The sequence below is a fragment of the Aricia agestis genome, chromosome 9 (genome assembly GCF_905147365.1).
Source record: "Aricia agestis chromosome 9, ilAriAges1.1, whole genome shotgun sequence".
Classification (NCBI taxonomy): domain Eukaryota; kingdom Metazoa; phylum Arthropoda; class Insecta; order Lepidoptera; family Lycaenidae; genus Aricia; species Aricia agestis.
In genome coordinates this window covers 11670726-11697067 of record NC_056414.1, presented here as the reverse complement: position 1 = coordinate 11697067, position 26342 = coordinate 11670726, and the positions used below count along the sequence as shown (strand labels likewise).

Here is a 26342-nt window from a genome sequence, read left to right as displayed (position 1 = left end):
CTTTGATTGCAGTATCATTAAGGGCGATGACCCCGTGCCGTGACTTCCTCCTTAGCGTCAGTGGGAAAGTGTTGGGCCAACAGGAGCGTGGCGGTCTTTGTTCCAGAACCAATCGTGTTCTGTGGGTTTAAGAGTATTTGTTAACCCTTTTTTTTGTCAGCATAAAAATATTAAAGGACTGATGATATTTTAGGGTTAAGGGAAAGTGGTACTTAACCCATCAATCCTCGAGCGGCATCAGGCTGTCGCATAATAATTGAAAATTTGTGTTTGCGATTTCCACGATCGAGGTATTACATATTATTGTTATTCATTTCTTTTAAGCTAAATGTTACCCCGAAACTTCATAAGTGAAGAATATTCATGCAGTGACAGTAATAAGTAGCAAGGCAGTAATACCATTATAGGCACCTCAGCTGTAAGTTAGTTACGGTACTATAGTAGTCATGTGTATAGTGCCCAGAAAGCAATAAGTACATGTAACTTGGAATGCCTATAGTGCCAAGTCAAAATGGCCCTTGAAAGTCCACATTTAGCACACAAAAGAGATAGCTCTTTTGTGGACTAAATACAAAATGTAACTGCAAGTTGTAAACTGTAATCGAATTAATGACTGTCGCAAGTCATGAAACAGCGCTTGCGCTGTGTTTCGCCGAGTGAGTGAATAAGTAAAAAATGTTTTACTTATTATTATTACTACGGTGCCTACCACCGGTTCGGGAACTATCCCGGCGAGAAGAACCGGCGTAAGAAACTCGCACGGGGCCCACTTTTTTTACCAAAAAAAAGTGAGGTAAAAAATAAATCTTTTAAAATAAAATTTACAATGCTGTAACTTAAAATTATACAATGTCAGCATACATACATAGTAAGTCATGTACAATAATGTAGAAGTAGCCTTGTAAGCAGCCATCCTACTCCCAAGATGTGCCATCGTTTATGAAATCATTGACCTTATAATAGGCTTTGGCACACAAACGCTCTTTGACTACTTTCTTAAATTTATTAATGAAAAGATTTTGAACGTTTTCTGGGATTTTATTGAAAAGGCGTATACATTGACCTTTAAAAGATTACTACCACACCCGCCAGCTTTCCGTCGATACCCCATGTAACGTTCAGAAAACATACAGCATAATATATTTTCTTATATTTTATTAAACTTAAGTAGCTTGGGTAGATTTACCATTTAGGTTTAATATAAAAGAAGGTGACAACTTTAAAGTGCTTTAGAATCTTGAAGATTCGATTCAGAAACTAAAAGATACACCAAAGGTTAAACGGTCCATAGCACCAAATGAGTAGATTTTAATACATTCTCTTACATCGTATAACTGTTAAAATATGTGTTTTTTGGAACACAACCAATTTTTGCCAGTGTTGTCTGTGATCGGTCTTGTCTATGTCATTGTAATTTTTATCTGTCTGTTCTAGTCTGTTCTTTATGGTCTCTTCCTCTGTGCTCTCTGTAATGGCTCGTTACTTGCAATAAATTGTCTAAGTTAAATTTCCAAATCTTGCTTTTTATGTCAACGTCCACGCAAAATTCTTCAATAACTTTTAAGGTATCAGCTATTGCTCCATATAGAAATTAAAATATTACCTGCATCGAGGGAAGAGCAATAGAGCGTGTTACCTTAGATTAATTATGATAAAAATGTAACATGGCCTTCTAGGTGTAATTAACATTTTCTCATAAGATACACATCAGCTTTTACTCGACTTATGAAATTTTTAATCATGATTTATAGCGTAGATAGTGTTCACACTAACAGTGTTAGAGATAAGTGATAATAACGTATTAAGGCACCTGATTTACATAGATAAGTATAGAAACAGAGGGACATCCTCTTAGACTAAAAATTGTAGAGATCAGAATTAGGGATTCTTAAAGTCAGAGAAGAAGATCTCAAACTAACATTTATCGCCTAACATTTAAAATTTGTAAGGATCGGTATTTACTCAATCTCAATTCTTCTTCCCAAATAATTCTTCGTTTTAAGGCAGCAATGATATTAATTTAATGTTTTTTACTCACAAAACGTGTTTTTACAACAAATATTTGCACAGTGTAATTTTTAGGTTATTCTTTATGTTTTATATACATAATAAAAATTATTTTTGCATTATATAAAATGATTTGATTTTGATAATAATAATTATTATATTATAGGGTTATGTAGAATGTGGTCATAGTCCATAGGTAGGTACCTAGTACCTACTACAAGTACTGCTAGTAGTTTTACACTGAAATATTCTTTGAATCCTTCCAAGGATGCATGGTAGACTATTTCTCCATCATGTGCATGAATACCCAGGTCATTGACTCAGTCGTCAACAATGATAACGTTACCAGTTACCACGTGCGCGGGCGCGGGCCATGTCACTTTTAATTTTGAATATGGAAGGCGACGCAACTTTCCAAAAAGGAGGAGGTTATATGTTCGGCTGTGGATATTTTTTTTCAACACTTTTCTATTTCTAATGTCATGTAACGCAACGTTCTTGAAATTGTTTCAAACGTTCTAAAATTGAAATAAACGTGAACTGTGAAATGTCTCTACCAGAGTCTCTAGTCTCTACTATATCTTAATATATATATTTCTTGTGTGCGCTTGTATGTGACTGAACTCCTCCTAAACGACTCGACCAATTTTGATGAAATTTTTTGTGTGTGTTCGTGGAGATTCGAGAATGGTTTAGATTTACAGTTTGGTCTACTGGAAAACTGTTTTTTCAATTAATTTCCTATTTATAAGGAGTTGTTGATTTTGGAATGTTTTACATTAGATCCGGCGGACGGCGCTATCATCGCATTCAATATTATTCTATTTCAATTTTAGTTTGTCCTGACAGATGGTGCTACGATTAATTTGAAAAAATTTTTGTTATTCAATTCATGTGCTGATTAAAATATTAAATAAATAACACATAGGCTACAATTTTAACCGACTTTCAAAATGGGGGAGGTGTTATGTTCGTTTTCTTATATTCAACGATTACTCCGCCGTTTGTTAACCGATTTTCAAAATTTTTCTTTTGGTATATAGGGTATCATCCCAATTTGGTATTATATTCAGAAAAGTGGTGATCTGATGAAGGATCCGTAAGTAATCGAGGGAACTCCTCAAAACTTATAGGGAAACATATGGTGACTTCGGTTTCGTGAGAAGTATTCTAAGCATATGCTACCAACAAGTAAGATTTTGCACCGAGATATACCTGGTATACCGTGGTTCGGAAGGTGCTGAGAGAATTCCTGATTCTTTATAGATACAAGTTTGGTAGTTTCGGCGTTGTGTTAAGAACAGAAAGCATATGCTACTATGCAAATTACATTCTTCATCATCATCATCATCACTACCATATTATACCATTTCATAGTCTTTTAGATCGAGACTCGAGTTTGTCAAGCGATAATTAAAAAAAATCTATATCTACCTAATATTATAAACCTGAAGAGTATGTTTGCTTGAACGCGTCAATCTCAGAAACTACAGGTCCGATTTAAAAACTTATATCAGTGTTAGATAGATCATTTATCGAGTAAGACTCATCATTTATCGAGAAGGTTATATTATATTATTACTCTAAGACTAATACGACAGAAGAAACTCAGGAAAATGTGGGAAAAACGGGGGAAATATTTTTTATGGGAAAATGTACCTACGGATTCTGTAAAATTTCTAATTTACGCGGGCGAAGCCGCGCGGGACATCTAGTATTATTATAAGTTATAACACATTTTTATGTTTAAAGTATAAACATAAAAAGATGCAGAGTTTTTTTGCTGCGAGATTTTAATGACATTATAAATTATAATGAATATTTTTTATAATTAATTATTATTAGCTATACCTATGAGACACACAAATCATATTAGCAATAACAGTTCGTGTTAACGACCACACATGCGGACAGTAGGAGCAGCCGTCAGATGCACTAATCGCGGCTCAAGTTACTCTCGTAAGTCGTAACCCCCGCAGTATGCTGTCTAGGGCTACCCAACATGTTAAGTATAATTCTGCTAATCTATCTATATCTATATATATAAAACTCAAAGGTATATATTAAACTCAAAGGACTGACATGGTGATCTATCAACGCACAGCCCAAACCACTGGACGGATCGGGCTGAAATTTTGCATGCAGGTAGATGTTATGACGAAGGCATCCGCTAAGAAAGAATTTTGATAAATTCTAACTCCAAAGGGTTAAAATAGGGGATGAAAGTTTGTATATAATATACTTCTTAACGCGAGCGAAGCCGCGGGCAAAAGCTCGTATAATATATAGCTGGTACACACAAAAGTTTTAATAGATTAAATATAAATCTTAGCCGCCGAAGTCGAATCGCATTTTAGCATAAGCTTCGGCCACAGCTGAATCTCTTAGAAACTTTATTCTAGCATGGCTACAAATAACGACTTCAAATTTAAAAGCTTGCGAAAACTCTGATCATGCTATTAGTTTCAATGCCTATTAGATGTTAAATATTATAATATTAAAAGAAATAATTGTTTTAGCAACCTATCGGGAGGCAGTTTATTGGATTTCGATGTTTTTTTTTTACATAAGTAATTTATAAAATTAACTTCACTGAGCTTTTGGTTGCATGAGTTTTACCGAAGTCTGGTTTCGGCCAAAACTACACTAATAAGCCAAACAAGATTATTTTTACTTCTGCCAAGAAACGTATAATCGGGGCCTTCGATTTCGGGCGTCATTTGGCCGAAGTTCGGCTGCGGCCAAACCTGTGGTTTAGCCAAACTAGATTTTGGCTTCGGTCAAGAAGCAGAAGTCAAAGTTTTGGTCGGAATTCGGACACTAGCAACCGGCAGCCCTGATGGTCATGCCACACACGACATTGCATTCTAAATGTTTCTTAATGATAATGATTCTTGTTATTACGGCTGGAATCTTTACGCCCACGTCGTAAGATCATCTTTGTTTGATCGTGCTGATAGGCCAATTCGTTGATACTGTCTTTGTCCTCTCAGTCACTCTATGACAGCGGTCTTTAACCTTTTATGCCTAACCTAACCTAACCTAACCTTCAATACGTTGAATTGCATACATTGCAAATTTTAAAATGTGCAAAACATGAATCTATCCATCTGTGAAATATATTTTCTAACTTTAATACAAAACACTCAACAGCCCATGTTTGCCGCTGATTTGCTTTCAAATAAAGACGAAAATATAAGCAATGGTTCATTAGAATCATCTTTAAGCCGTATTCCATAACATTACGTGGGAGAGCCATGCTTCGGCACGAATGGGCCGGCTCGACCGGAGAAATACACACAGAAAACCGGCGTGAAACAGCGCTTGCGCTGTGTTTCGCCGAGTGACTGAGTTTACCGGAGGCCCAATTCCCTACCCTATTCCCTTCCCTACCCTCCCATATTCCTTTCCCTTCCCATCTCTACCCTCCCCTATTACCCTATTCCCTCTTAAAAGGCCGGCAACGCACCTGCAGCTCTTCTGATGCTGCGAGTGTCCATGGGCGACGGAAGTTGCTTTCCATTAGGTGACCCTCGTTTGCCCCCTTATTTCATTAAAAAAAAATTTACATCAATACAGAATCTGTATTCATAGCCGCAGTCACATGTTATTGTCATTTTCGAGATATCTTCAATTTTCTTTCGTATAAGTTGTGTTTACGAATCGGAAGGACACACTGCTTAATATTCACCTCAGCTAGGCCTGCGAATTCCCGGAACGTTACCTATACTTATTCCATACTCAACCGTTCAATTCTTCGACAAGATTTTGGATGTCTTACGCGGATTTAAGCTCATATCGAAACGAAAGGAGGTTGGCGTGACTTGGTCATACAAATACGGAATTACAATATCAAATAATGAAACCGCTTGAAAATTTAAGAAGCGTTCATTTTACGTATGTCATTAGAGTGGTGACCGGCCTGGTCGAATGGACACCTGCCAGGCGCCAACGCACACCTTAAACCAAGGGTGGCCAACCTTTTATACACTTGGGCCAACATTCGGAAGTAGAATTTGACTCCGGGCCGCACTACCAAATTTTATGTATAGTATACTCGTAGTGCGCGCCAGATAAGTCTGCGCACAGTCAATTAGAACTTAATTAGAGCTTAGAACAAAAAAATGTACTGTAATAAACAAAGAAAACACCACAGTCACGCGCTCAGTACGTTATTTTAAAGTCAGCCCCACTTTATGTAGATAAAGCATGTGTAGATTTTAAAAGTAGGTAAAAGAAGTGTTTAGTTTGCTTTTTATAGTAGGTATGATAAGGTAATTTTAGTATTACCATTTTTTTACTTTAAAAAATGTGCTCGGCTCCGCGGGCCGCGTGTTGGCCACCCTTGCCTTAGACTCTATGCAACTATTATAAAACATTGAACAAGCACAATGTAATATAAACTTTTTAATTCTACCTCGTCTTTTCGGTAAGGTTCAAGTTTGGGTCTGCAAGTCAAAGTAAAAACGGTACTTTACCTTGTTTGAGTTACATAGAAGACTGTCGCCGACAGTACGATGTGCATTTCGACTTTATTACCAACTGAAAAGGTTGAAAATATATCTCTACATCACTTAATAATGCAATCACGTGTACGTACACCTTCACGGTTTTGTTAAACAATGTGAACACAGCTTTAATTAAACAAAGAAACGTGGTTATGTTTATGTATTTGCGGACATGCTTCTTATTTCATACAAGATTCTCTTAATGTTGTCAGACAAGCAATGTGCAATGTGTACCTCGTTACCCGATTACGGCGATGCTAAGAGGAAGAGTGATGCTAAAAATGATGATTTTAATTAATGTCCAGTTAAAAAAAATATAAATTCATAATATTATTTTAAAATTCGTGAACAACAGTGCCGTAAGTACTTAGCCTTTTCTGCGCCCTGTGCGAGCTTCCATAACTGCGCCCTTTGTTTTTTTAATATATTATAGGTACCCAGAGCATTGCAGCTATGTATTATTTAGGCCTGTTTGGTCTGGCCATTCCTGCGCCCCCCACAGTCTACGCCCTGTGCCTGGGCACCGGTGGCACCGCCCTATTTAGGGCACTGGTGAAGAAGTTGTTAATTTATAATATTTGGTTTACCATTATAATTCAGGACTTTAATTACTATTATCTAGGCATACCGAAACTGCTTATAGTTTTTTAAACGTAAAATACATTATGAGAAAGTCCTTCATAGTTGAACTCGTATTATATGTTGTCTATGAAGGAAAACACCGCGAAGAAAAATAATGTAGATACCAAACTCTACCAGTTTCATAATATTAAAAGTATTTAGCATCTGAGGTTCAGATTCGTAGTAATAATAAAGCTTAGGAATTGCCTTATACACTGTATCTAAGTATTACAGCTATACTGCAGTCATAGTACCATGAGTACTTTGTAGAGTAGACACCTAGCTTGAGTAAACAAGCGTAAATAACTTTATTTACAGTCAATTCAATGTCAAGGCTCAACAGCATTCTTATTGCCTTGACCGCTTAATGCCGATTCAATTTACTTTTACTTACTTTTCGTTACTTATCTTAAGCATAAGTAGTATATATCTTATATCTAAACGAGCAATTCTTGTATATATTATATACTAGCTGTTACCCGCGACTTCGTCCGCGTGGACTTCAGTTTATAGTACTTTATAGCGCGCGATGTCAACAAAATTGGTGTCAAAAGCTTTTATAAAAAAACCCTGGTACCCCTTAAATCAATACAGCTGTGCAGTGTGCACACAATAAGTATTTCATTTTTTTATATTAAACTTTATATTTTATGCCAAATTTTAAAGCTTATTTAGCCCTCCGATTACACAACTTTACCCATAAACTATTTATCATTGATAGATTTAAGGTTACGTCACTGCACAGATAAAGTACTGACTTATTTAATACCGTAGAATAGATATAACAATCAAAAAAATCGAAACTTAAATGTAAGATGATACCACGTCTTATAGGAAGACTTTTGAGCAAGCGTCAGCGCGATGTAGAAGACGCACAGCGCCATCTATTATGAATTGTTGGAACTAACTTAATTTGAACAAATTTACGCATTTTCACCCCCTTACAACCCTTTTTTCCAGTAAAAAAGTAGCCTATGTCCTTTCTCAGGCTTTAGACTATCTGTATACAAAATTTCATTACCATCGGTTCGGTAGTTTTGGCGTTTGGCGTGAAAGCGAGACTGACAGACAGACAGACAGAGATACTTTTGGCGTTTGGCGTGAAAGCGAGACTGACAGACAGACAGACAGACAAAGATACTTTCGCATTTATAATATTAGTATAGATTATGTGCACACTGCACAGCTGTTTTTGGGTATTTTGATTAATTAAGGGCCGCGCTACACCGGAATGGCAGCGGCGAGGCGAGCACTTTCAGCGCTGCCATTCCGGTGTAACGTGGCCCTAAGAGGGGTACCACTTACCAGGGTTTTAAAAAGTTTTTAAATTTGACACAAATTTTGTTGACACCGCGCGCTATAAACTAAAGTCCACGAGGACGAAGTCGCGGGCAACAGCTAGTTAGTTAATATTAACGTGTATAACAATCGAAAGAATCGTAAAACCTACCTCAACATGGTACCACCTCTTATAGAAATACGCATGAGCAAGCAATAGCGCGATCTAGGGGACTCTTGGCGCCATCTGTTTTGAGTTTTTTGGAACTAAGTTAATTTAACCAAATTTACGCATTTTCACCCCCTTACAACCCCTTTTTCCAGTTAAAAAGTAGCTTATATGTCCTTTCTCAAGCTTTAGACTATCTGTGTACAAAATTTCATTACAATCGGTTCAGTAGTTTTGGCGCTGTTGTTTTTGAATTTGATGTCTAAGTTGGTAGGTGAGTTATTAGTTAATAACGTGTATAACAATCAAAAGAATCGAAAAATCTAGCTCAATATGGTACCACCTCTTATAGAAATACGTATGAGCAAGCAATAGCGCGATCTAGGGGACTCTTGGCGCCATCTGTTTTAAGTTTTTGGAACTAAGTTAATTTGACCAAATTTACGCATTTTCACCCCCTTACAACCCCTTTTTCCAGTTAAAAAGTAGCCTATGTCCTTTCTCAGGCTTTAGACTATCTGTGTACAAAATTTCATTACTATCGGTTCAGTAGTTTTGGCGTGAAAGCGAGACAGACAGACAGACAGACAGAGATACTTTCGCATTTATAATATTAGTATAGATAATATTCTAACGTATTAAAAACTATAAACAAAAACATACTAACTAATAAGTATGATTAGTTCTATGTTACAATAAAGTAAAAAATAAAACGCTATCTGTTGAATCGTATTAGAACTAAAATGTTCATTCCATCGATATATTTCTGGATTTTTTATAATATTATACATAAAATATGTTTAAGATTTTTGAAATTTTATTTTAATACATATCCAAGACCCAGGAAAATTGAAAACTTTTTGTTCCGCCTGCGGGACTCGAACCCAGGACCCCCGGGATGAGCGCTGGCCACGCGCAATGCGAATTCATTTTCATCGAAATTTTCATGGAAATAAGATATTTTTCCACATCAAAATGTAGCCTATGTCCTTTCTCAGACTCTAGAATAACTGTATACAAAATTTCATTGCAATCGGTTCAGTAGTTTTGGCGTGAAAGCAAGACAGACAGACAGACAGACAGACAGACAGACAGACAGACAGAGATACTTTCGCATTTATAATATTAGTATGGATAATTGGAATCTCGGAATCGGCTCCAACGATTTTCATGAAATTTAGTATATAAGGGGTTTCGGGGGCGATAAATCGAGGAATCATTTTTAGAAAATGTAATTTTATTCGTGTTTTATCGAATACCGAACAAAACTCGGTCAAATAGCTAGTAATGTCTTAAAGCTGCATTTCCACCAGAGATGTGTTGCGAATTGCGAGAAATGTGTTTTTGAGAACCAATAGAATCGCTTCATTGACGTGAGCTTGCTACGACATCACAATAAAAAAAAAAAAACTATTCACTCATTAGTCACTATTGGATCTTAAAAACATATTCTTCGCAACATATCTCTGGTGGAAACGCAGCCTAATTGTTGGATAAACTTTTTTTCCCTCTTAAACAAACTAGTTTAAAACAAACAAGATAAGCCACATGTTGTGGCATATGGCCCGAGTCCTTGGTGTTCAGTGAGCATGTTATAGACTTCTTAAAAAAATTAAAAAGTGGTTTTCATAAATTAAGCTTATATTACATTTATCAGTATCGTACTTCCTTATCTATTTTGCTATAATATACTATAATGAGTAATGAGTAATGACATTGCTGCTGCTGCTTTTCATAATATGAAGGGGCAATCGAGGAAACGGGATCACTATTCACTTGATGGTAAGCAACCAACGAAGTCCAGTCAACGTCTAAAAAGTTGCGGATAACTGCCGGTCTTTAATTGGGAGAGCCATGCTTCGGCACGAATGGGCCGGCTCGACCGGAGAAATACCACGTCCTCACAGAAAACCGGCGTGAAACAGCGCTTCCGCTGTGTTTCGCCGAGTGAGTGAGTTTACCGGAGGCCCAATCCCCTACCCTATTCCCTTCCATACCCTCCCCAATTCCTTTCCCTTCCCTACCCTCCCCTATTACCCTATTCCCTATTAAAAGGCCGGCAACGCACCTGCAGCTCTCTGATGCTGCGAGTGTCCATGGGCGACGGAAGTTGCTTTCCATTAGGTGACCCGTTTGCTCGTTTGCCCCCTTATATCATAATAAAAAAAAAAAAAAAAAAATAGGAAATTCACACCAGTAATGGCGACAATGATGATGAATACTTTATCATCTAGCAATAACTATAAATGTAAGTTAGGGATGTACCAAATGAACTTTCTACAATGCTCATATCTCTTCATATTACTTCTCTGTCCTACATTCGACAATCCCTTATTTCTGCCGATAGAATAAATGAGGCAGGCGGAATTTATGTAGCCTAACGTTCTAGCAACACCCCCGAAATTTATTCTTGACTTCCTTTCGGGAATAACATTGCACACATTTTCCTTATTATTCCGTTAAAGGTGGAAATTTTATAAAGGCAAAGCCTATTTATATACGGGCTGTTGGAATGAGATTTTTATAGAAGTTTGTTTGAGATTACGTTTTTGAAATTCAAGTTATAAATTCTTAAGTCTCGTCTTGAGAGATTTTCAGCCATTGACTTCTATCTCTTTCAACACAAAATATAGGTATCCTGTTTTTACACAGGCGTTAATTCAAACGGTCAAACGGATATTATGTGCGTGAGTAAAAGCCTAATCTACCTATAACTGAATTTCTCTGTACAGATAGAGCTTTTGCGCATAAGCAACTGTAATGTGATGAAATTTTCTATGTAAAATACTTGTTACTTTCAAGTTTCAACCAATAGAAATGGCGACGTAAAAATTGATTATTTTTACGTTATCATTATCATTTCACATATTTTATATAGGTCTACCAGGATCTGATGGCAAATTTTGATGGCAGATTTTCAAATAATATCCTTGATCATTGTATAAATTTTTATATTTGCATGTCTCACACAGAGAATAAGCCGCTATAAGGCAAAAAAAAGATCAGAAGTCAATTTATTTTCTCACTTTTTGCAATCAGATTCTGGTAGACCTATAGTTAATCCCTAACGTGGGAATGTTAAATACTTTAGGCTATGTTCGCACTGTGAAAATAAAAGCGCTGAAAGACCAACATTTTTTTATGATTTGTATGGGCTAGTGTCCCAGCGCGAGCGTGACGAATTTTCCCATACAAAAGTGAAAAATATTTGCTCTTTCAGCGCCTCTACTTTTACAGTGAACTCTATACACATTTTTTTTTAATGAAATAAGGGGGCAAACGAGCAAATGTGTCACCTGATGGAAAGCAACTTCCGTCGCCGATGGACACTCGCAGCATCAGAAGAGCTGCAAGTGCGTTGCCGGCTTTTTAAGAGGGAATAGGGTAATAGGGGAGGGTAGGGAAGGGAAGGGAAGGGAATAGTTGAGGGTAGGAAAGGGAATAGGGTAGGGGTTAGGGGATTGGGCCTCCGGTAAACTCACTCACTCGGAGAAACACAGCGCAAGCGCTGTTTCACGCCGGTTTTCTGTGAGAACGTGGTATTTATCCGGTCGAGCCGGCCCATTCGTGCCGAAGCATGGCTCTCCCACGTATAAACGCAGTACTCATAGATATTATAATTAATATGATCACTTGTCGTTTGTTCCTTTGTTACATTCTGTATAATATATCTACCATTATTGATAAGTATTGAGAAACATATGGCACAATAATCTCGAATCAAATCGAAATTTTCGCGCGGTTTCAGAAAACGAGACAATTTGGCGTCCCAGAGATCATTTCCGGGGCACCGGGACAAGTAACTATAAAAAGGGACAGTCCCGTTCAAAACGGGACGTCTGGTTACGTTATTAATCCAATCACATGGTATCTCCAACTCTTTCATAATAATTTAAAACTTTTAGTTCAAATAATGTCGTGGTTACTATCACCGCTGTGTCAATATTGGTACGTGTAACTGTTTAAACAACTGCCCCAGACTAATTTATACACGTGGAATATTTACTATTGTCTTATCATTTACCATGGCTAGATAATGTTGGACTTTTTTTATTTGAAAACGAGCTTTTGCCCGGCTTCGCTCGCGTTAAGAAGTATTATTATGTACAAACTTTCATCCCCTATTTACACCCCTTGGGGTTGGAATTTATCAAAATCCTTTCTTAGCGGATGCCTACGTCATAACATCTATCTGCGTGCCAAATTTCAGCCCGATCTGTCCAGTGGTTTGGGCTGTGCGTTGATAGATCACTATGTCAATCAGTCAGTCAGTTACCTTTGAGTTTTATATATATACAGGGTGTAACAAAAATAAGTGATAATACTTTAGGGTGTGTACGTGTTCTTTGTAGAGAGTTCACTGTGAAAGTAGCAGCGCTGAAAGAGCAAAATTTTTTTTCACTTTTGTATGGGGAAACTCGTGACGCTCGGGCCCTTGCCCATACAAAAGTGAAAAAATGTTTCGTCTTTCAGCGCTGCTACTTTCACAATGAACTCTCTACAAGGAACACGTAAACACTGTAAAGTATTATCACTTATTTTTGTTTCACTCTGTATAGATGATACGAAGCAACAAATTATACGGCTTTTATTAATTTTCTGATTCGTAAATGGAACAAAAAATAAAAATGTAAGCCAGCAAATGGATGAAATATTTTTGTGAATAGCTAGCTAGCAGTGTAGCTGGTTGAAAGTACCAAGAAAAATATCATCACATCAGCTAATAGGTACCTAACTACCTGCTATATTAACTAAACAATATTTAAAGACGGAAAAAATATTCATAGCATCCAAATTTACACGTGGGAGAACCATGCTTCGGCACGAATGGGCCGGCTCGACCGGAGAAATGCCACGTTCTCACAGAAAACCGGCGTGAAACAGCGCTTGCGCTGTGTTTCGCCCATAAAGTTAATATACCTAGCGGAATAGAGCAACAATCTCGAGCTGTCAAACGAAACCAAAATTGGTTTCATCTGTGTGTAAAAATATGTGTACGTATACACTTACACAAGCATGATTGAACGTGATTTCTATGAGATTAAATTGTCAACGTGCGGCACGTGCCGACTGGACGTCAAAAAAAGAGTGCTGCTGTCATGTATCACACGTCTCTTTTTACCACGCAGTGTTACTGATAGTGACATCTCTCTTGCTCTTGAAAATTTATAAATTAATTGTTTATTCCTCCCCTTTCATTGTGCTCTTTAGCTGATAAATGTTTAACAACTGCTGTTAAATCATGAAAAGTTTATCTCAGAAATTAATATTTAAATACTAGACGTTGTCCACTACTTTGTTCGCTCAGAAAGTTCATAAGCCGTACATTCATTGCAACTATTCTCTTTGTTCTTCTTAATTGAGATTTGAGATCCTCTGCCGTACTCAGAGTGGAACATTAATTACATAATTGTAATTAATTCAAAATTTTGACATAAGCCCCATACATTATCTGTCAAACTCTTCATTAAATTGAAGGTTAATCATAATTTAATGTCTCTGAGTACGGCGGATAGACTTTTTTATTATCCATACTTTCACACTAATATTATAAATGCGATAGTTTGTCTGTCTGTTACCTCTTCACGCCCAATCTGCTGAAACAATTTTAATGAAAGGTATGGATATAGTTTGAGTCCCGAAAAAAGAAATAATATTCCTTCGATCGCGGATTCTTGGAAATGCTATTGTATTCTATTGTTGTCGCGATTACCGATGCTCCTATGGGGCTTGAAGGAATATTATACTTTTTATACCGACAAATTATATAGTTCCTGTGCGACAAACGAATTTTCGAAGTCATCTAGTATACCAATAATATTATGTTCTCATCACATTTGAATTCTAGTCAAGCAAAAGTAAAATCACAAAGTCAGAATCTTTTCACCAGACGGTTATTTTTACTTAAATCGAATAACTACAGAAAATATCAATAAAACAAAGCGTCTTAGACGTTCTTAATAATAATAATTAATTACATTACAAACATAACTATAACTTACAGATATTATCTAAATTAGTAGCATAAAACAAAATACATCGCTTTGGTTCTACAATGGTTTTATTATTACTAAATATAGTAATTTATTATAACGTTAAGTTTTTATGTACAGGATGTGTGTAGCATCCTAACTGCCGAGGAAGTTTTATTTACCGGATACAATAATAATTATTATCATAATTTACAAATGAAGATTCTAATTCTACACTTATAAAATCATAAAAAATATGAATTCCTGTAATTAGCAACTTTACATAGAATGAAAATTTTCCTGTGAGTGTAGATTTTTTTATTTAAGCTTTTAGGATATAGTTCAACGATGTTTATATCGTGCTGCGTTTGAGAATTTGAAGAAAAAGAATGGTTAGGTCAGTTGCAATTCTTGCAAAGAACGCTTAGGTATTTTTCGTTACGGAATTTCTTGATTTGGTCACCGCGCTCAAACCCCGCGATAAATGCTATTATTACTAAATATAATAGCTTACAAAACGAATTCGTTGCACCCTGTGTATAAAAGGCCCTAGAAAGTTCATCCATTATATTAATTATCTGTAACATGTGCAAGGGAGTCGGTTATCAGACGTAACTCAAAACTGAAGTGCATTCTATCTGGTCAGCGATAAACTGGGGACATCTGGTGCTTCTCAAGTGTCCCAAAATGTACTACGGAACTGACTTTAAACATTCATTATAAAAAATGTACTATGGAACTGAATCGAGACATTATCATTATAGATATTTTTTGTGTCCTAATTTTGCGTCGAAATATTTTAGGGTCTATTTTTTAAATATTCCAAAAACCACGGACTTTGTTGTGTCGATAATGAACAGTGTAACGAAACAAAGTTATAACTTTAGGGCGTGTATTTAGTATTTACCCCTTACATAGAGTTACTGTCAATTGTAAAAGTAGCAGTGCTGGAAGAGCAATTTTTATTGTGATTAAATAGTATGGGCAAGCGTTTCAGTGTCATGAGTGAAGAAGATAAAATTTGTCATTAAAGTTACTTATTCACTCAAATATCAATAAGTAACCAAAAGAGAACTATGACTAAAACAAACTCAATGCAATATTGCTTATCTGCTCTCGTAAACATAAGAACAGCACGTATTTCAATAGATAACTGCTATATGGGGGAAGATAGTTGGACAGTCATGTTAAAAAATTGCTATCAATTAGGAAGCAGAGGCGCTAGAGTTTGCCGTACGTTTGGCACGTCGCCAGCCCTCGCTCTGAACTGTACAGTTATGCAGACATGCCAATACACTTGACTCACTTTTGTCGACAATAATTGTACTATTGTAGATTTAAGAGAAAATATACAGAGTGTAACAAAAATAAGTGATAATACTTTAGGATGTGTACGTGTTCCTTGTAGAGAGTTCACTGTGAAAGTGGCAGCGCTGAAAGACTTAATTTTTTTTTTCACTTTTGTATGGGGAAACTCGTGACGCTCGGGCCCTTGCCCATACAAAAGTGAAAAAAAAATGTCGTCTTTCAGAGCTGCTACTTTCACAGTGAACTCTCTACAAGTAACACGTGTCACGTACACACCCTAAAGTATTATCACTTATTTTTGTTACACACTGTAGTTACTACCAAAAATCCATACCAATATTGTAAATGCGAAAGTGTGTTGTCTGTCTGTCTGTCTGTCCGGCTGTCTGTCTGTCTGTTACCTTTTCACGCCCAAATCTCAAAACCGATTTTGCTGGATTTGGTATGGAGATATGTACTTTGAAGACCATCCATACTAATATTATAAATGCGAAAGTGTGTCTGTCTGTCTGTCTGTCTGTTACCTCTTCACGCCCAAACCGCTGGACCGATTTTGCTGAAATTTGGCATGGAGATACTTTGAGTCCCGGGATAGGACGTGGGATACTTTTTATCCCAAAAAAATGTACGGTTCCTACGCGATAAACGAGTTTTGGCGCAACGGAGTTGCGGAATCTAGTACAATTATATTCCGGAAAAATGTACGGTATGCATGTAAACGGTTACCATCATAAATTATACTAAGTACATTGTATAAATTGGAAAAAGTCCAGTGAGGTTAGTCCTATTTCCTGAGTTATTAAAACAACATTGAACGCCGTATTGTCACCGCTCACCAATCTTATAAGTTTCTTCAAACTTTTTTTTTTTTGGAAATAAGGGGGGCAAACGAGCAAACGGGTCACCTGATAGAAAGCAACTTCCGTCGCCCATGGACACACGCAGCATCAGAAGAGCTGCATGTGCGTTGCCGGCCTTTTAAGAGGGAATAGTAGGGGAGGGTAGGGAAGGGAAGGGAATAGGGTAGGGGATTGGGCCTCCGGTAAACTCACTCACTCGGCGAAACACAGCGCAAGCGCTGTTTCACGCCGGTTTTCTGTGAGAAAGTGGTATATATCCGGTCGAGCCGGCCCATTCGTGCCGAAGCATGGCTCTCCCACGTATAAAAGAAGAATGTTCTTATTGCAATACAATTTGTTCCTTAATCGAGTGAGGATGTGAGGAGAAATTTCAAAATAGCAGTCGTTAAGTAATCCGTATGAGTCGGATAAGCTGTTCCTACGCACTGCATGTATCCTGTTGACTCATCTACCGTAATAATACTGAGTGTTGATCCTGCTATTACTGTGTCCTGCTTTTATAGACCGGAATTTATACAGGGTGTAACAAAACTAAGTGATAATACTTAGGGGTGTGTAATGTGTATGTGTTCCTTATAGAGAGTTCACTGTGAAAGTAGCAGCGCTGAAAGACCAATTTTTTTTCAGTTTTGTATATGGGCAAGCACCCCGGCGTCACGAATTTCCCCAAACAAAAGTAAAAAAATGTCTTTTAGCACTGCTACTTTCACAGTGAACTCTCTATAAGGAACACGTACACACACTAAGGTATTATCACTTAGTTTTGTTACACCTTGTATAACCTAAAACATTTCTACGTAAGTATTTACTAATGTGTGTGACGTGTGTCCTACATGTTGTTGTTTTTTGTCTGTCCCTATAAATTTAAGTAAATGACATAGACACTTTGAATTCCGAGAAAGGATATTTTTATTTTTTAAATCGAAAAGTTTTCGATTCTCGGGTTCTTAGGGGGCGTCCACAAATTACGTGATGTGTTTTTTTTTTATTTTTTGAGCCCCCCCCCCCCCCCCTGGCGAGATTTCGTGAGATTTTATACAACCCCCCCACCCTCCTCCACACAAATCTCACGTGAGATTTTTCAAAATGTGGGTTTCTTACGTAAACGTTTGGTTTTGACAGTCAGTAGATTCTTTCGAACGAATTTGTGAATGATCTTAATCGTTTAACGATTACGCTTAGGATTAAATCTTAAGAAATGGACGAAAATAGAATTATTTTGTTGAGAAAAAATTACGTGAGACTTGCCGAGACCTCCCCAACGTGAGATTAGATGAGATTTGACTCGACCCCCTCCCCCCCTAAACACCTCACGTAATTTGTGGACGCCCCCTTATTTGACTCAGTGAATAACAATACAAAGTAATAACTACATAGTTGTACGGAGTACTACTTATTATACAATTCTATGATAGTTGTAAACTTGTATAAAATTTTGTTAAGTGGTCATTTATGAAATAATTCATTCTTAAAACATTATAATGAAGTACTATAATAATATGTTGTTGGTGTATAAAACGTAAAACGTTAGCAAAACCTATTTACTTCTTAGAATAATGGCCATCGACTGTAGCGGTTCTGGTCATTTGGTTACAACTATTCGGTAGGATCTAGGATTCCTTTATTAGGCATATGAAATCGATACTTTAGTGCTTTGGGCCTTTACAAGTAGTGAAATAGCCTAGGATTATATTCCATAGAATAATTTTAACATTTGAAAAGTAAGCAGTGTTTACTAACATTGTAAAATAGAATAACTAGAAATTATAGACGAAATTAAATTAAGACATCGTGTGGATGTAAATTGATAAAGATTTGATGATGACAATATTATTGTTCTTTTTGTTATCTGTAGTGTGTACGTTTTCTAAATTATATTTCCAATTCGGTAATAGAAGTAACATAAGAGCATAATTGAAGACGTGAGTGGAAGAATCGAACAAGTAACATTTCGTAACATACGGACAATAACGCATTTTTTCCCTTATTATTTTCATAAACTTATCTACTTCATAACCTAGCTAATTTATCTGGCTACACATTATATAATATAAAAATAAAAAATTAATTCAAATTATTTTTCCTGTCCGAAAGCCTCAATTTAAGCAAAAAACAAGAATTTTTTCATGTTACTTACATGATTCTTCCACTCACGTCTTGAATTGTTACATTTATCTGACGCATAAGGTGTAATGTAACAATTTTTTGTATTTTCCTGGCTCTCATGTGATTCTCCGCATCCACACACTTTACTTATCTGATATTTGTAAGTTATCCGCATATTCGCCGTTTTTAGACATCACGACGTGTTCGCAAAAAGATCACTTCCGATATATCGCTGGCCACATGTCGCCGGAACACACGTCCGACAGCTTCCTCTGTCTATACCTGGACTTTATAATCGTTGAATGAATAATCGCTTTGGCGAGTCGTTAAATTTTGGTGCGTCGCCGTTTGCTGCTACCGGTCTTAAAATTTGACTTTAAAATTTAAACGAGATTAAACTTTTAATCGGCTATATCTTTCAACGTTTGACGGTATGTGCATTCAACCAAATGGCTGTTCATCGCTGTAAAAAAGTAGTGCGTCCACTAGGATGGATGCCGACCATCTGTGTAATTCATTTCATTGGGAAATCTTCGAAAAGGCTGTTCCATTGTTTGAAGCATACGATTATAATAATAATTGTTTAATTTCACCCTGTATAATATTGGTTTTACAATGTGTAAAAGAGTACCTATCCGATTATACAAGATATATATACAATACAAATGTAAAGGAGGCAAAGCCTATATTTACTATAGCTAAACGCTTAACCAACTTACAGCTTCAATTGAAGTCAAGTAAATTTGCGAGGAGTTTAAGTTGCGAACTCTGCCCTCGGTTCCCCGGCTTCTGTTGCTAACTAAAGTTACAATATACATAATAATAAATAAGATTGTCGCGATAAATAACATTAAACGTATTTTATACATCGAATGCATTACGACCAGTTAAGATCTCGAGATAGCTAATGTGTCCACAGTGTAAACAACTTTAAAATGCAGCTTACCTGTCTCCGGGCAAGATAAAGAGAGAATATATCTCAAGGTTGTGTCTAGAGGCGCTGGTGAGGCAAATAAAGATGAACGAGGGCTCAGCGGGCCACCTGATCTTGATTACATAATACCCCAATATTTTGTGAGCCTTGGGATACTTTTACGTGAGTTTTAAGTAGTATTAGGTTCTTTCGCGCGGCTTAGTTTCCGCTTACGTAGGGATAAGTAATTCCTCGTAAACAGTACATTTTCGTGCAATAAAATATGTAGTCTATGTCCATCGCCGTCGTCTACGTCTATCTTGGCCCATAAAATCGGTCCAGTACAGTAAGTTAAGGGATTTGTATGAAAACAACTTTCTTCTTTAACTAACACATCAATTTTAAAAGTTGCAGCTCTCACAACTGAGAAACTCGAGCCTCGGAGAGGTTTTTTATCAAATACAGAGAAAAACGTGACTAGGGTTTACAATACTTTCATGTTTGTTTTTAAATCAGCAATAGAGCCAGCCAGCGATAACCAGATTATCGTCATTTTATAAAAGCTGAATGTTTTCCTGTGTAAGACCCCTCTATAGAGGTAATTAATAATTACTAATTATGTATGACCAGCAACTATGGAGTTTCAGACGTGGTTACTTTGGGAGGTTAAGGTTCATCATCATCATCAATCATCTAATTTTCTTCGAAATGACAGTAGGAATCTCGCCTTCCACTGCAGGATATTTTTGGCAGTTGCTCCTTGAAGAAAATAAGTTAAAAAGGGCTTGTTCCTTTCTTACTTTATCGAAAGTTAGGTAGACCTTCAGAACTAGAACCTTCTGAAGTAACCACGTCTGAACCTCCATAGTTGCTACGACCAGCAACTATGGAGGTTCAGACGCGGTTACCTCTATTAGGTATTAGGGTCATACCATAAAGTTAATATACCTAGCGGAATAGAGCAACAATCTCGAGCTGTCAAACGAAGCCGAAATTGGTTTTCATCTGTGTGAAAAATATGTGCACGTATGCACTTACACAAGCATGATTGAACATGAATTCTATGAGATTAAATTGTCAACATGCGGCACGTGCCTACTGGACGTCAAAGAAAGAGTGCTGCTGTCATGTATCACACGTCTCTTTTTACCACGCAGTGTTACTTATAGTAGTCATCTCGCTTGCTCAGGCCTTTGTTTCTCTATTCCGCTAGGTATATTAACTTTATGACTCATACACAGGAAAACTTTCAGCTTTTATACAATGACGAAATTCTGACTGTTGCTGGCTCTTGGGTATGTCTTCACAGTTCACGCTAAAATAAATTGACAAAATTTCATGCCGTGCACATGTTGACTGCGATTGACATTTCAATCATTGGGTCAATGGACACGTTGATAACAGTCGTCAATAACACACTCCAATAATTCGTTATCGAGCTGCTGTGACAAAGTTGCACAATTCTACAAACATGCTTCAAGGCGTGAGACAGCTTATTCTGCACTCGTCTGTCTGTCGCCAAAATTCACTCGGGAACTGCTGCGGTAAAGCTATTGCGTAGCATTTTTTGTCAACTATAATAGCTCCAAACCAGAGCCAGGCCAGCTACGTAGGAGAAACCAGGCCAGCTACGCAGGAGTAATTTTATAGTGCCCAAGTGTGCGCGCAGTACACAAGAGCACTCTCTATTCCTTTACTCTCATAACCCAGTGGGACGGAAGACCGACACGACTTGTGAGAGATCAGGCGCACTATATATCTTACTTGACAGACAATCAGGTGATCAGCCTGCATTGTCCTAACCAAACTTGGATATAACATGTTTCCAACGCGGGAATCGAACCCACGGCCTCCGACTCAAGAGCCGCGCTCCATACAACTCATGAAGCTATAGCTTCATGATACCACTAGACCACGGAGGCGTTAAGTTTTATCAACTTATGCAATCATAATTCGCATACGTCTAGTCGCACGCACAGAAACACCGTGCCAACTCTGCCGAACTGAAACGGCGCTAGACGATACACGGCAACGCTGCACCGACCGGTTGGAGTGGGGCTGTTAGGTTTATTTTCGTTACGGAATTCCTTGAGCCATTCGCCGCTCTCAAAGCATGCGATAAAAGCTATGCAATAGCTTCAATACAACCTCCGTTTCACAACACAAATAAGTGTCATCAAGTCATTAAAATGCAAAATTTTGAACTGTTCAAATCTATGGAAGTAATTTATTATATTGTTACAACCTTTCACGAAATAGTAGTACCCAGGTTTTTTTTATGTAATAAAGGGGCAAACGAGCAAGCGGGTCACCTGATGGAAAGCAACTTCCGTCGCCCATAGACACTCGCAGCAACAGAAGAGCTGCAGGTACGTTGCCGGCATTTTAAGAGGGAATAGGGTAATAGGGGAGGGTAGGGAAGGGAATAGGGGAGGGTAGGGAAGGAAATAGGCGAGGTAGGGAAGAGAAAAGGGTAGGAGATTGGGCCGGTAAACTCACTCACTCGGCGAAACACAGCGCAAGCGCAGTTTCACGCCGGTTTTCTGGTATTTCTCCGGTCGAGCCGGCCCATTCATGCTGAAGCATGGCTCTCCCAAGTTACAGGTTTTTCATTTGCGAGTAAGCTAATGATTATTAACTACATATTAAAGCTATGTAAGTCGAAAACACACACAGCTAGACAGACAGACAGACACGTCAAACTTATTAACCTCAACTCTTTTAGGTTGGGTGTTCTTAAGTATAATAATATGAATAGGGCAGTAAAATGGTAATAAATGTTGCGGCGACTTATCTCTGGCTGCCGGCGACTGGAGCAGACGATATCGACCCGGCCGGCGGCCCGCAGCCGCCCCGGGTCGCAGGTCTCGCGCCGAATACGTCAGAACTTAGAGGACATACATACCTCCTTAATCCTTATACTTTAAACGGGAGTGTAGGTATTGTTTATTTATGCAATCGGCTTCTCGGCAAACGGCAACGATAATAACCTGCGAGGATAACCCGAGAAACCGCGTATTTATGCATCTTCTCGCGTTTAATAAACTCCGAGAAAAGTATCCAAAAAACCTACTTGAAATTGATCTTGTTTACTTAATTTTGTTTATTATTATTTATGGCTGATGACACTGACTCCTTTACCAATACCAGTCTTAACTGGTTGTCATCGGATAGCATCGGATCCAGTAGTTGTTTGGTTGATATACAATTTCAATAACAAAACCGCATAAATTGTTTTACAAACAGTAGCTACCATGTAACAAAAAAACTCTATTGCGGCCATTCTCAGAGGCTTCGAAAGCATTTAATAAATTATACTAATTATATGTTTTTTTTTAGAAATATCATCAGCATGTCTCAGAATTCTTGATATCTACTTCTTGCCTCAGTGGCTCATTTTTTTGGGGGTACCGTCGAAAAGTATGCTTTTCAAAATGGTGCCGCCACCAAAAAAGTTTGAGAACCGCTGCTCTAATGAAATAATGATAAATTATGTAAAAGTAAAAATAGATTCTATTAATATTGTCAAAGGCTTAATAGATTTATTACACAACATTCAAGACCGTAATAGTCTATCTATTTTCATTAAAGGTATGCAAATTAAAGCATTTGCTATGGATCAAGAATGTGGAATGAACATTTTTGCATTCAATATCCTCTAATTGAGATTATATTATAAGAGCCAAAGGTATGTTTAGAGTCTGCGATAAACGTCATGTGACCAGTGGGTCTAGACCAGTGATTCCCAAACTCCTTTGTTTCGTGGCCCATTTTTAAAATGTTGGTGCATACTACGGACTAATAATGCACTGATAATGCTTATAAAAATAAAAACCCACAATACTAATCCATAAAACATTGCTAAGGACCCTGAGCCATGTAAGGCCACTCTAACGGGAAAATGCTTGTTATTCGTTTATTAACTAAATAAATTAAGAAAACAAATTATCAAACAATGCTCTGTTTTATAAGGTATCATATTATAAATCTCTTTTTAACCTAGCTTCAATAGCTGTTTAATAAACTTAAGTTTTGTTAAGCTCTTCCAAATGGCCTTGCAAGGTACACAGCTCCAAACAAGGCCAATATTATACATCAGTCGTTTAACTTGAAAATAGAGTTACAAGTATTTATTTATTTGCTTTTACTAAAACGATAATATAATTTCTTTCAATTAAGCAACACATTAAATGCTCAATATATTTATATCATTTAAAAAAACTGTAACGAACATTGCTTGAACATCATCTTTTAACTAAGAGTATATTAATGGAAATTCTTAAAAAATAGTAGTAATGAGTATCACATTGACACCTTATTACTAATCGCCAATGCGTTTTATAATGCAATCAAAATTTTTAAAAATCTTAAATGGCTTTCATATGGGCCTGTTCCTTATAAAGCCAAAATGTTCAATATCAGTGTAAGTATAAGTTTAATAATCCTAATAAGTGAAGATGTTATAAAAAACAACATTATTTTAATTCTTACGGTACGCATTTATAATTAAAAATAACTGTTTATATGTTAATGATTTTTAGATATTCCTTGTAAAGTTCATGTTCCCTAGCAAGGCCAACTATCAAATCTTTGGTTGGGCCTTATAAGGAACATTACCAATATTTTAACTTAAATAGAGGCATAAGTAGATTTTCTTTCATTAGTAATGCCCTGTAATTAAATTTGAGATAGATATAGGTTATGTAACTAAAAAATAAAGTTTTTCAGGGTGCGGAAATTACAATTGTATTTGACAATCGACAACCAAAGTCTACAAACAGTGAGATCTCACTGCCACCATTGCGGCACGATCGACTCGCCGCCGCGTTTGTGGCCTTAAGTTTGATGGATCTAATCATCTAAGTGTGTAGTAGAAAGAATTTGTCTTACTATAACGATAACTACTACTTTTTAACAGTTAGCCTTCAAAGGAACATGACCTTACATGGCTCAGGGTCCTTATTTTATTTAAGTAACAGTCTCTGTGCTTTTCAACAAATTATTATATTCTACAAAAGCGCAAAGTTAGGCTAGGGGTATAATATTTTTAATAAACGCGTCAGGATTACAAAGAAAAATATTATTTGATGGCATGTCTATGATATCACTAGGGATTATTCAGAAAAGTGGTAGTATCAGTGGTTTATAGGGCGGGGTTCGCCATCCCTGACCTATGTTTTCTAATAAGAGAAATCAAGTCTACATTAAAATTATTCGCTGATAACCAAATTAATTTACATGGAAAAAATGGGGGTCCACAATTGTACGCGGCGAGCGTACAATTGTGGACCCCCATATTTTGTCAGGGCCAACGTAGATCCCCGGCTAGTTTCGCGTGGACCCTGGGGGTCCACCTGGACCATTTTGGGAATCTCTGGTGTAGACAAAGAACTTTTTGTGTTTGCGGTTTCTGCCGTGTGTTTTGGCTGTACCGACTTCGACACTATAACAGTTTTAGCGCAAAGATGTATATTTTATAGGTCCTTATATTTTCTCCGGTCAAGGAAAGAAAGAGGCCCAGATAAGACGTATCCTTTCGATTGGCGTAATTTGGCGAAACTTAACTTTATCATGTCAAAGCTGAAAAGAATGTCGTTAGCGTTCAATTTTGTATCGCTACTAAGCGTCGTCGCGTATCGTAACGTATCTATGTGAATTGTGAACTACCCCTAATGGCGGCTCTCGACATATGGCGGCTCTCGACATAGGCGAACGCGTTGGCCAACGCGTCTGCAGACGCGTTGGCCCAATGTGTAGAACGGGCGTTCGCGCGTTGGCCGTAGGTATTTAGACGTTGGCCAACGCGCGAACGCCCGTTCTACACATTGGGCCAACGCGTCTGCAGACGCGTTGGCCAACGCGTTCGCCTATGTCGAGAGCCGCCAATAGGCGAACGCGTTGGCCAACGTCTAAATACCTACGGCCAACGCGCGAACGCCCGTTCTACACATTGGGCCAACGCGTCTGCAGACGCGTTGGCCAACGCGTTCGCCTATGTCGAGAGCCGCCATTAGACGCTTCTCTTTATATGTAGAAGTAGTGTGTTAGTGGTTTTAGCATTAAACACAGATAAGGGTGCACCTGCTGATTTTATGCATCCGTTGTTAACATTGTATCGAGCGGAACAATCTACATTAATTATACGAATAGATTATATTATTTATAGGCACGAATTAATCTGCCTCCAGACATAATAATATCTTATTTCCGTTTAAAGAAAACTTTATTATTTTTTATTAGACGTTAGCTGCAATTTCGTAACGAAGTAAGTATTGGAACTGTACATTTCTAGGGGAAAATATTTTTCGGGACTCAAAAATCAAAATTAATCTGTGCCTACATTTTTTAAATTATTAACAGACAGACGAGCAGACACACTTTCGCAGTTATATTTGTCATGGATTCTCAGTATGATTATAATATTATTTTATGCGCTAATCCTAATATTACAACTATTGTAGGTATAGGTGTACCAGAAACTGATGGCAAAAAGTGAGAAAATAAATTGACTCTAGCAATACCGGGGTAATGGAAATAAAACATTTTGATCCTTTTTTTTCTTATAGCGGCTGATTCTGTGTGCTAAACATGCAAATATAA

General features: G+C 37.3%; 1 long non-coding RNA gene across 1 annotated transcript; it reads left to right on the top strand.

Moving 5' to 3' along the window:
- The first annotated feature begins 317 nt into the window (after window positions 1–317).
- Window positions 318–26342, top strand: LOC121730535. Its single transcript, XR_006036122.1, has 4 exons — window positions 318–330; window positions 6225–6233; window positions 14890–14895; window positions 26204–26342. It is a non-coding gene; the product is annotated as an uncharacterized LOC121730535 (long non-coding RNA).